Source organism: Notamacropus eugenii, chromosome 5 (genome assembly GCF_028372415.1).
Source record: "Notamacropus eugenii isolate mMacEug1 chromosome 5, mMacEug1.pri_v2, whole genome shotgun sequence".
Classification (NCBI taxonomy): Eukaryota; Metazoa; Chordata; class Mammalia; order Diprotodontia; family Macropodidae; genus Notamacropus; species Notamacropus eugenii.
In genome coordinates, this window is record NC_092876.1 from 238,319,181 (window position 1) to 238,330,368 (window position 11,188).

The window sequence follows — 11,188 nt, forward strand, 5'->3', positions numbered from 1 at the left end:
TTAATGCCTGTGCTACATAAAGAACAATTCATGAACCATATGAGACTCAGTAATGTGTTCTATGTTAAAGATGTGTGTGTGTTCTGCATTACATACATGCACACACACAGCTATGCGTCACTCCTCACGTCTGGTTGACCCACACTATACTTCCCTGCTCCAGCTTTACCACTGTTGCCATTCAGAATCCCCTCACCTAATCTCTACTGGCTGGAGCCAGGAGGATGGGCATCTCAGCAGCACAATCCAAATGAAAAGGTGCAGTTTAATTCTTGGACTGAAATGAAGCCCAATTGGAAGGACACCAGTCGCTAGGGTATTGTTAGTGTCTTGAAATGGTCAAGAGGGATTGCTGATGCTGCAAATATCACTCCAAAGGCAGAAATTCTATTTGAATTACTAACATAACAGATGTTTGCTAGGATCTACCACACAGTCTGCTTACATGGTTATGCTAATATGGCAGCATATCTCTTCAAGTTAACTCTAAGTCATTAGAGCCCACAGCTAGTAGGTCCTTCTGTCTAACTAATAATTGCCTATTATTGATATTAATTAACATTTTTTCCACTTTCCCTCAGTCTTGACCTAGTATCTGTTGGTAGTCTAATCACAATGGCCTATTAAAAGTCAAAATACAAGGGCCTATAGCAGTCACGAGCCATTTATCAAAAAGCAAACAAGGCCAATTAAACAGGCAGCCAGACAGTTGTCTTGATTTGCCGCTGACTGTTTCTTGATCACCATTATAAATTGCTAATAGGGCAGAAAGTGCTAAGCAGTGTGTATCTGCAGGGGGGCAGTTATTGCTCACTCCCCGCCTGGTGACAGGTGAGAGAGAGGCTAGTGATGGTCTTATTGATGTGAACTGCCCATCAGTTGGTAGTTATTGTTAAAGTTCATGATGCTACAGCTGATCCCTTCCTGCTGAGAGTCAATCAAATTAATTAGTGCTAGAAATTCTTCTTTATTATTTTAGAGCACGGGTACAGAGGAAGTCCTGTAATTTGGATCCAAAGGCAATAGCAAAGGGAAAAAATCTTCATGTATTACAGGGTGGGAAAAAAAAGTCAGATATTGCTTCTTCCATTATTTTATAATAAGGGCTGCGGCTAAAGGTTTTTATAGGCACAGATCAAGAGATCATAATAGAAGCATATTGACAGATTTTTTTCTGCAATACTCCAAGGGACTGGCTGTAGCAGGAAAATATATCAAAACCTTATCATCAGAGCTGAGATCTTCTGTGAAAAATCAATAAAGAGTTATACATGGTTTGAGTTTAAACAGTTCTCTGTAGTCATTTAAACATAGTGCATCTGTGAAGCCTTTTACCTCTGGAGACTGAGGTAGCCTAGCAACTGCAAGGCTTAAACCGATTAACTACAAATGAAGTGCTGCACGCCTATCAAAGCAATTGTTCATGGTTGCCTTTGTTGCAGAGACTAAGCTAATTGAACATGATACAGTATGAAAATAATTAACACCCATGAGTTTGTTAATTGCCTGTTAGCATTACAACACAGTCTCTTGGTTTCTTTTTAACTTGCTCTTTTGCAGGTTCTTACTCCCTTAAAAGGGTGCAGGACCTATTTAACTGGCAATGAGATCTTACAGCATATTAACCCTTTTGAACTAAGAGAGAAGAGAAGGAAGCCAAAACAAACAAACAAACAACGCACCATGCTAATGAAGCGCATTGTATGCTCTTGTCAAAGACAAGCTCCTACTTTGTCGATGCTTTTTCCAAACACCAGAAATTTGTTTAACATGCACTATTCAAACTGTATTTATTTGGTATTGGAGGGGGGACTGATTTATTTCAAGCAATTTAGTCATTATGAATGCTTTTGCAAAAGATCTTTTGTGGTTCCCTTTATTACTCAGCTGCTCTGTCTTCTAGACTGAGCGATAAATGTCTTTTAGGGTTGGAATATTAATTGAAGGCAGCATCTGGTCAGCAGCTGACCTGCTCCAGTTGTCTTGCTTTCACTGAGCAGTCAACAAAGAGACTTGGCTGGTTCTGTCTACCAAGCCCTCATTTTCCCCTGGAAAGGGTGTGCTAAATGAACCCCACTTTATCTCTGCCGGATGGATCTCCACTCCAGTGCCAAAAAATCAATTGGGCAGCAAAATCTGTTAATCTACAGCAAATTTAACCAAAGGGGTAATTTCAAACAGAAACATGAATCACTGCCTTTTTTGAAAGAGCATTCCCCCCCCCCCCCCCCGAAATCTTGACTATGATTCTAGGACAATATAGAGCTAGAACCAATGACAAGAATCATGCAAAGCCAATAGAATGATGCAGATAGAGAGGAATTTGCTTTTTAAGGAGGAGTGGTGATTACAGGCTTTAAAGGAAATGGAGAGAAGAGGGAAGAGTTAAGTAGCCAGAAGTGATTAACACTCAGGTGCTAAAGACACCCAGCCTGTGTTCAAGAGTGACTTTCCTCCTATTGAAAGGAAACACCTTGCTGATGTCACAATTGTTTAATACAGCTTTGCTTAAGTGATCCTCAGTTTCTTAGCTGTTAACTGTGTCATAGTTAATTCTTGCTGGAAAGCCATTCCCTGGAGGCCTACTTCTAGTGCCCAATTACAAGATCTATCATCAATCATAAGTATTATTTATTCAACAAAATGAATTGCTAATTAATAACTGATGAGCATTATGGCCTTGAAGACTGTAGCACTATTAATTATGCTTGGCAACTGGGAACCAGCCCGTGAAAGGGGCCTACCTGGCACATTTTCACAACAATTAGTACCGAACGGTTTCCCGGCACATGTCTGTTAAGATCGCCAGGGAAAAGGTTTGTTTTTACTCCTTCTCCTTTGGAAAGCTATGAAGCTTTCCAAATAGCAACCCTGTCTCATTTAAGGAATTAGCTGATCCAACAGAGACCTCTCTGAACTAGGCTCCTCCAATGCCTCATCAGTACAAGCGATGAGAAGCAAAATGCCTGGCACACACCACCGAAAGGGAGATCTGGCACGGGGTCCTGCCTACAGGGAGAGGGCCTGCTGCAAGGCTCCATCCCAGCAATGTGGCAACAGTATGGCTGGTGGGATGATGCCCCTGTCTCTCATTTGGAATCTGAGTGTTGCTCATGGTATGCTCCAAGTGAGCTAGCACATGGTAGCAAAAAAATCATTTCACCAGCACTCTGAGACCAACTGCCCTTGGCTGTCTGCAATATAGTTGGAACTCACAGGAGATTAGCTCAAGGACCTTTCTTCACCTGGGAATGGATGGAGAAGAACAGTTGAGAAATACCCCCTTGTTGGACACTAAGAAAGGGAAATGAAAACATTTTTATATTAGCACTTTGGGTCTACAAAGCACTTTACATTTGTAATCTCATTTAATTTTCATAACAACCCTGGGAGGTAGGTGTTATTAATATCACCATTTTTATACATGAGAAAAGTGAGGCACAGAGAGGTCAGGTCACTTGCCCAGAGTCATACAGCTAGGAAGTATCTAGGGAGGAATTTGAACTCTGGTCTTTCTGACCAGACACTTGATTCAGCACTCTTACCTTCCCCATAATAATTTGAGGAAAGTTCCTTGGGCCCTGGGACCTATGTCTCATTCCTCATTGCTTACTCCATGTCTTTCACAGAGGAGAAGATTCATTTATGCTGAAAAACTGAAGCAATTATGTGGATAATTTCAGTCAAAGACATTTTGATTTTGATTTTCTTAGAGTTCTAGACTCACTTTTTACGCTAAATTGCTTCATCCTCACCTCACTTGGTGTTCACATCAATATACCCAATGGTTTTGTTCTCATTCAACCACAAACATTTATTAAGCTCCAACCCAGTTGCAAGGCACAACAGGAGACAGAACAATTAATTTCAATGCATTTACAGTCCAGGGTTCTTTTCCAGAAGAGGGAGGAGCCATTTTCCAACTGTGGTTTTTTAAAGTACTCACCTACGATTTCTTTGAGACAGGTGATACACAGTGCAAAAAGTGCCTGCACTCATTCAGAGGCATATCATTTGTAGCCTTAGAGAGACGGCTGGAGCACCAAGAGGTTATAGGACTCCTCATGGTAACATAAGGATTGCTGTCAGAAGCTGGACCAGAGCCGAAGGCTGTCTCATTCCAAGGCTAGCCCTCCGTTCATTACGCTGTGTTTGCTCTCTTCCGATGGCCATATTCCTGAAAATCTTCCAAATTATTCTCTTGAAAAATTGTTCAAACAATATATACACATGTAGTTTAAAATTATCTAAACTATATAAACATATACTAACAAAATGAAGAATACAGACAATTATCTGGAAGGTTCAAGCAAAGAATACACAGTCTCTGGCACATGGATGTCAAAGACAAATAAAGTGCTCTGGATAGAGCCCCGAGTTCAAATCCAGCCCCCCGATGCTTACTAGCTGGATGATCAGGGCAAGTCACTTAATCTCTGTGTGCCTCGGTTTCCTCATAGGCAAAATGAGGATAATAATGACATCTACCCTCCCCCACTGGTCTCAGGGTTGTTGTGAGACTCAAATGAGATGGTAATTGAAGGTGTTTAGCCCCACCCATGGCATGCAGAATGTTAGCTGTTATCATCATTATCAATATTAATGTCTAAGTGATCCTGTTCATGTTATTTAATCTGTCTGCCTAATTTTTCTGATCTGTAAAATGGGGATAAGAATAAAACCTACCTTCCAGTGTTGTTGCAAAGGTAATATGAGATAATATTTACAAAGTATTTTTAACCTTAAAGTGCTAATTATTGTTTTTATTATTAAGTGATATTCAGATACCTGGATAATGTCATCAGTCTAGAAAGCAAATTCAAATGATTCAGGTCTCAAATGGAATGGAGAAGGTGAGTATGTGAATTATCTGATTTAATTAAGTGGTACCTTTAATTAAGAAATACCTCTTCTATTTATGCTATATAAGCATGAGTAATTTTCTGATTATCTCAAGCAAACTTTTTTCTAATTTTTAAGTAGGAATTATACAGGCAATTGTCTTAAATATGTACTTTTTTTTTCCAGGGTAATCCTGGCGTCTGCCTGATGGGCATGTTCAGCCTCTACGTGAAAGAAAATAAATAAATAACAGGTGCACTGCCCCTCCAGATGGCATGATTACGGATGGGTGTAGTTTATTTTTAGCCTTACAAAATCAAGAATTAGAAAGGCTGGTAGAGTGAACTGAATGTTCATAAAACTGCTCATCAGGACAAAATCTCCCCCTGAGTTGCTCCTGGGTTTTTATTCTTATAAAGATATAAACTCAAAAGTGGCTGTAATTGAGTAGGGTTTTGTCAGCTTGCCAGTTGGCAAGATGCTGGTCTCCTAGAACACAGACTATCTCCACAATCCACAAGTGTGGAAACAGTGTTAGTTGGTGAACATGTAATGTCCTTGAGGACAGGTACTGCCTAGGGCTAGAGGAGGCAGGCAGATAGGGGGTTGGATCCCCAGCATTTGCCTTGAATATCCTAGACACTCCACAAAAACTTACTGAATTAGACTGAAAGAGCATTGCACTCTCAGTCTAAAGACTTGGGTTAGGATCTTGGTTCCTTCGCTTTCAAAGTCATGAGTTGAGGTAAATCATTTTACCATTTGGAGCCTTGATTTCCTCATCTGTAAAATGGAAATGATGGTTGTGAGTTAGAATCTACCTGTCATGGTTTGTGTGCTTGTCAGATTAGGTGATGCATGTAAGAGCACTGGGAAAATCATGATTTTAAAGATGATATTTGTGTTTATTCCTAGCATCCATCATTCCCCTCTCCTCAAGCAAACTCACCAAAGATGCTCTTACGTGCCTATACAGGGAAACATCTCTAATCAGACTCTGATTCTGGAGCAGTAAAATGTGAACAGAAGCATCCTTGTCTGTTAAACTTCCCAGATGAAATGTTCAATTCTGTTACATTAAAAACCAGGCAGAGACGCTGATACCAGAAATGACCTAACAAGTCATGACATCAAATTCTGCCCCCATAGGACTACCTAGGACCATGAGATTCAGAGTGGAAGGATTTGATGAAAAGGGAATTGAGGCTCAAGGAGAGGTAATGACTTGCTTGAAGTGGGACAGTAAGTCAGTGACATAGCCTAACTACAGCTCCAGATCTTATGGCTTCCAATTCAGTGCTCCTTTCATCATACTACACCAATTAGAAAACTGCATCTCCAAGTGGGTGTAGGCATTCTGGGAGCTGGTTTCCCAAAAGTCAATGAGAGCTTGTTAGATCCTGTCCTTTCTACAGGCAAGGATTCAGTCCTCCTTTCATTTTTTATTTCAAGCCCTTAATAAATATGCCTAATTCAGGAGTTCATCTAAATCGAACAGGGAAATAATATTTTTATGAAGTGACTTTGTTCCTTGGAAATTCCCTAAAAATTTTTACTGCATGACATTAACCTATGGAATTAAAATTGGAGACTGGGTTTTCAAGATGTCCTGATAAAAGGTCTCAAATCCAACTGCAAAAGTGAATAAAGTGTACACACAAAGTATAGAACAGAGATAGCCCATTGCTAATCCATGATAGGATACTTGTGTAATCACCTCATTTCTCAAATACCTGGGCTAAAACAGCCACATGCTCTCCCCTGTAGCATCCCTAACAACAGGTCAAGAAGTAGCATCAAACATAAGATCGTAGGATTAGAAAATTCCCTTCACCTAGTTTTTATAGATGAGGAAACAGAGAAGTACTGAGACAAAGTGACTTGCCCAGCTCTTCTCCCCACCCCCTGCTGGTAAGGGCGTCTCTCTTTCAGACCCCAAACAGTCTTGGCAAGACAAATGAGAAATAACAGATGTTTTATTCCATCTGGGACCTTTCCAAAGAAAATGCTGTTATTACTAATTTATATAGACCTCTATGGCTTGAGATATGGTTATCTTGGAAATTATCCCTCTCTCAATAAAAAATGGCATTTATATCATGCTTTAGAGTTTATATAGCACTTTACAAATAGGATTCATGTGAGCCTCACAATCACCCTGTGAGGAAGTATCTCAGGTATCACTATCTCCATCTTACATATGAGGAAACTGAGGTTCAGAGAACTTGGTTACTTGCCCATAGTCATATGACCAGTCAAGAGTCAAAGGTGGGAGTTGAACCCAGATTCAAATCCAGTCCTCTCTTTTCACTACAACACCAGCCTCTTGTCGGCAGTTTCTAGCAGCAGAATCTCCCAGCTGTTCCCCTTAAAAGCAGGTTTCTGGTAAGCAGGAATCTAGTAAGGTATTCCTCATGGACAAAAAGAGACATCTGATGAGTCTTTATTCCCTCCTGGTCCAATCTTTTCTTGGTTTTCATCTACTGGATAAGAAGAACCCTGAATAGCATGGGTGAAAGGAAGAAAAAAAATCCCTTTCTATTTAATGAGTATTTTATTATAATGAATTTTTAGGTGGAATGATGAGTGTGAACAAGAATCAAGAATGAGAAAGAAATAATGATATTGTGCTTGACTTTCTGCATGTATCTTTTTTCTTGTTCAGATTTCTCTAATTGGAGGTTATATTTTAAGAGATTCCAAATGGGTACGCTAGATCTCAGGGAAGTATAGTCACATGGTTTTTCAAAGACACCAACAAGACAGAAGGGATATGGCAGTCTTCACCAATTTGTGCTTCTTGAATGTAACCGTCATGTGCAGGGGGAAAAATATTTCTTTGCCACTCAGGGACAGTGACAACATTTATCTTTACGGAGGGACCTCTGCTTAGGATGAGGTGCCTGGTAAGGGTGACTTATCATAACACAAAATCTTATCTGAAGACAAGGATGATTTTTTCCCCCCTAGAATCTCTTCTGATTTTTTTTAAAGCTGCATTCTATCTTATGTGTAAGATAGATCTGTTATGGAGTTAGATAAGCTATAATCGATATCAGCAGAAAATTGCAAAATCATTGGGTTAGAATGGTAAGGAGTTTACCTCCCTTTTCCTTCAGAAGAAGTGCTATAAATAGCATGGATAGAAAAATGTTCTCTGATTGCTACCATTTTTCTATTTTAACAGGCTCCTTTTAGTAAATACAGGTTGGATCTACTCCCACAAATGAAGCTTTTATCAGGGAATAAACCAATTTAGCCCTGGGGTCTTACAAGGACAAGCAATCCAGCTCACAGGAGATATGTCTCTGAGAAAGCCAACAGGAAATAATATGAATCAGCCACAAGAGTAAGCAACCACAGCTCAACAAAAAGTTTGGCCTAAGAGGCCTTGCTCCTAGGCTGAACTGGTACTCTCTAGGAATAACCTCAAACCCCAGCTAGACTGATCTAGACTTTCACCTTGTCTGGACAAAATCCACAGGTTCTAGAAATGGAAAGGACAGCCAAGACTCTCTAAGCCAACCTATTGTCTTACACATGAAGAACCTGAAGCTCAACATTCTCAAATCCATGATCCAACCAACATGCATTTATCAAGCACCCAGCATTGTGCTAGGCTTTGTGTTAGAGGTTAGGATACATGGAAAAGGAAAGAGATAACCCCTACTCACAAGGAATTTACATTCTAATGGGGAGAGATAACAGGTCTACAAGCAGCTCTATACAGAATAAATATAAAGAGAATAAACACAAAGCAATGAAATACACATTAGTTTGAGTGCAGTGCTCACAGTTGAGGGCATCAGGAAAGACTTGCCCAGAATTACACAGCTAGTAAGTAGAAGAGTCAGGATCTGAATCCAGGACCTCTGACCCCATATCCATTTCATTTACTAAAGCAGCTAGGTGGCAGATTAGGTAGTATTCTGGTTTTGGAATCAGAAGGACTCATCTGGAGTTCAAATCTGGCCTCACACACTTACCCTGTGACCCTGGGCAAGTCACTTAACCCTATTTGCCTCAGTTTCCTCATCTGTAAATGAAGTGGAGAAGGAAATAGGAAACCACTCCAGTATCTTTGCCAAGAAAACCCCAAACAGGGTCAAGAAAAGTCAAACACAAGTGGAAAAGAAGTGAACAACAGCAGCACTGCCTCATACCTCCAGTGACCAGCTGTAGCTCCTCATTGGCTAGCCTAGATTTTCTTATCCAGATGTCCTGGACGCTCTCATGTTCTGGGGCCAAGCTGTCCGGCTTCACTTGTAACCTGGAGCTGAACTCCTTGCTTTGCTTACTTGATCTTGTTCACTCCCATAACATAACCTCTTTCTGGCCGCCTCCAGGTAAAATTCCTCCTATTTTTCTTACTGGAACTGTCTGTCTATGAGTGTGAGGAGACCTTCTCATAAGGCTCTCTGTGGGAAGGGGAGGAGCATTCTCAGGTGTCACTGACTTTTCTACAGGTACCTGGGAACTTTTTTGAAGCTACCAGATGGGTTCTTGCCATGCAGGTTTATCTAAATTTTTCCAGCAGGTAAGCCCTGAAGATTTGCGGAGATTCTGAGGTAAGAGGGACAAGAGCAGAGCTCTTAAGATTGTGGTAACAGCACCTGGTCTGTGGAGCTATCCACAGAACAGCTTTGTCCATCAGTATGAACCAAGGGGCAAATGGCTTACCATGACCACCAGCAGCTTTGGTTCAATTTATTTTCTGCTTTACTTGGATGCTCCAGCAGAGCAGCTACAGGAGACAATGGTTGCCAGGGTCTATGTCTGGCACAGTAGGATGAAGAACTAAATGGACACAGGTGCCATGGAAAAACACCCATGGGATGCAAATAGGATAAGAGGGAACCCTTATTCAGTACACAAAGGTATCCTGGAAGGAAGGAATCTCCAAGGGCCATATTTGCCTCTGGAACAGAAGGGTCCTTGGCTGAGGGGAAAAGTAGTTGTAGATGGTGGCCACTTCTATGTGATGGGCACAGCACAGCTACAGTAAACATGAAAGACTATTCCCCTACCATGATAAGATAGAGAATCGTGGAGGCAAGTGGCCAATATGTACATATGTCAACTACTCTGACTACAGCCAGAGGCATCTGTTCTCAATCCCTTCCAGCAGTATATAAAAGCAGATGCAGAGATAGATGATAGATACATAGATACATAGATGAGAGATAGATGAATGGAAAAAGAGGGAGGGATTTTAGCTATGACTTAAAGGAAGCCAGGAGGCAGAAATGAGGAGGGAGAGCATTCCAGGCATTGGGGATAGTTGATGAAAATGCCCAGAGCTGGGAGAGAGTATTCTGTGTGAATAACAGTAAATAGTCTGGTCTCACTGGGTGGAAGAGAAAGGGGGAATGTGTAAGGTATAAGAAGACAGTGAAGTGATAATCCTGCCCTATTCTATCTGGAGTATTAAAAATGGGTACTACATTTTAGAAAAGGAATTGACAAACTAGAGAGGGTCAAGAGAAGAGCACCTAGAATGCTGAGTTCTTTTTTGCATAATGATCATCTGAAGGAACTGGGCATGGTATCCTGGAAAGAAGAGATTTCAGGGCAGCTAAGTGGTGAAATGGATTGAGTACCTGCCCTGGAATCAGGAGGACTGAGTTCAAATCCAGCCTCAGACACTTACTGGCTGTGTGACCCTGGGCAAGTCACTTGATTGTCTCCAGAAGAGATTTGGTGGGCATATCATGAGGGGAAGAAAGGAATAGGAGCGGAAAGTAGATGAGGGTAGGGGAGGAGAGGAAAAAAGGAACAAGGACAGAAGGTAAAGAAACATTAAGAAGTCAAGAAGTGAGTGAGGAGACAGAAAAGGATACAGAGAAAGAGCAATTAGGGGAAGGAGATCTAGAGCAGCATGCTGTCCCTGAAGCCTAGAAAGAGAGTTCTCAGCAGGAAGAGACAGCCAATTGTGTCAAAAACTGCAGTTAAAGGTGGATTTAAAAGAGTAAAAAAGGACTACTGATTAGGTGACTGGTAAGTCACTAGTGACCTTAGAGAAGAACAGTCTCTGAGAAGTGTTGGGGTAACCATCAATGGTCCGGGTTAGGGAGTTACTGGGGAAAAGACACAACAAAGAGCATCCCTGTTCCCTCCCTGCTCTCTGAATCATTGAAAATCATAGAAGTGACCATCAGTGGAAAGGGTTGCAGGGGATAGGGTGTCTTTGGTAGACCACTAGTTATCCATTAAATCAAAGAGTTGGAAGGAATGGTGGTTAAAGAGCTTGATGACAGAGAAGAGTTTGAGCATCTTCGAGCAAAGTTTCAAAAAACTCAGGGTCATGGTTCAAATGATGAGTAAATCAGCATAGGGGAGTGGGAGA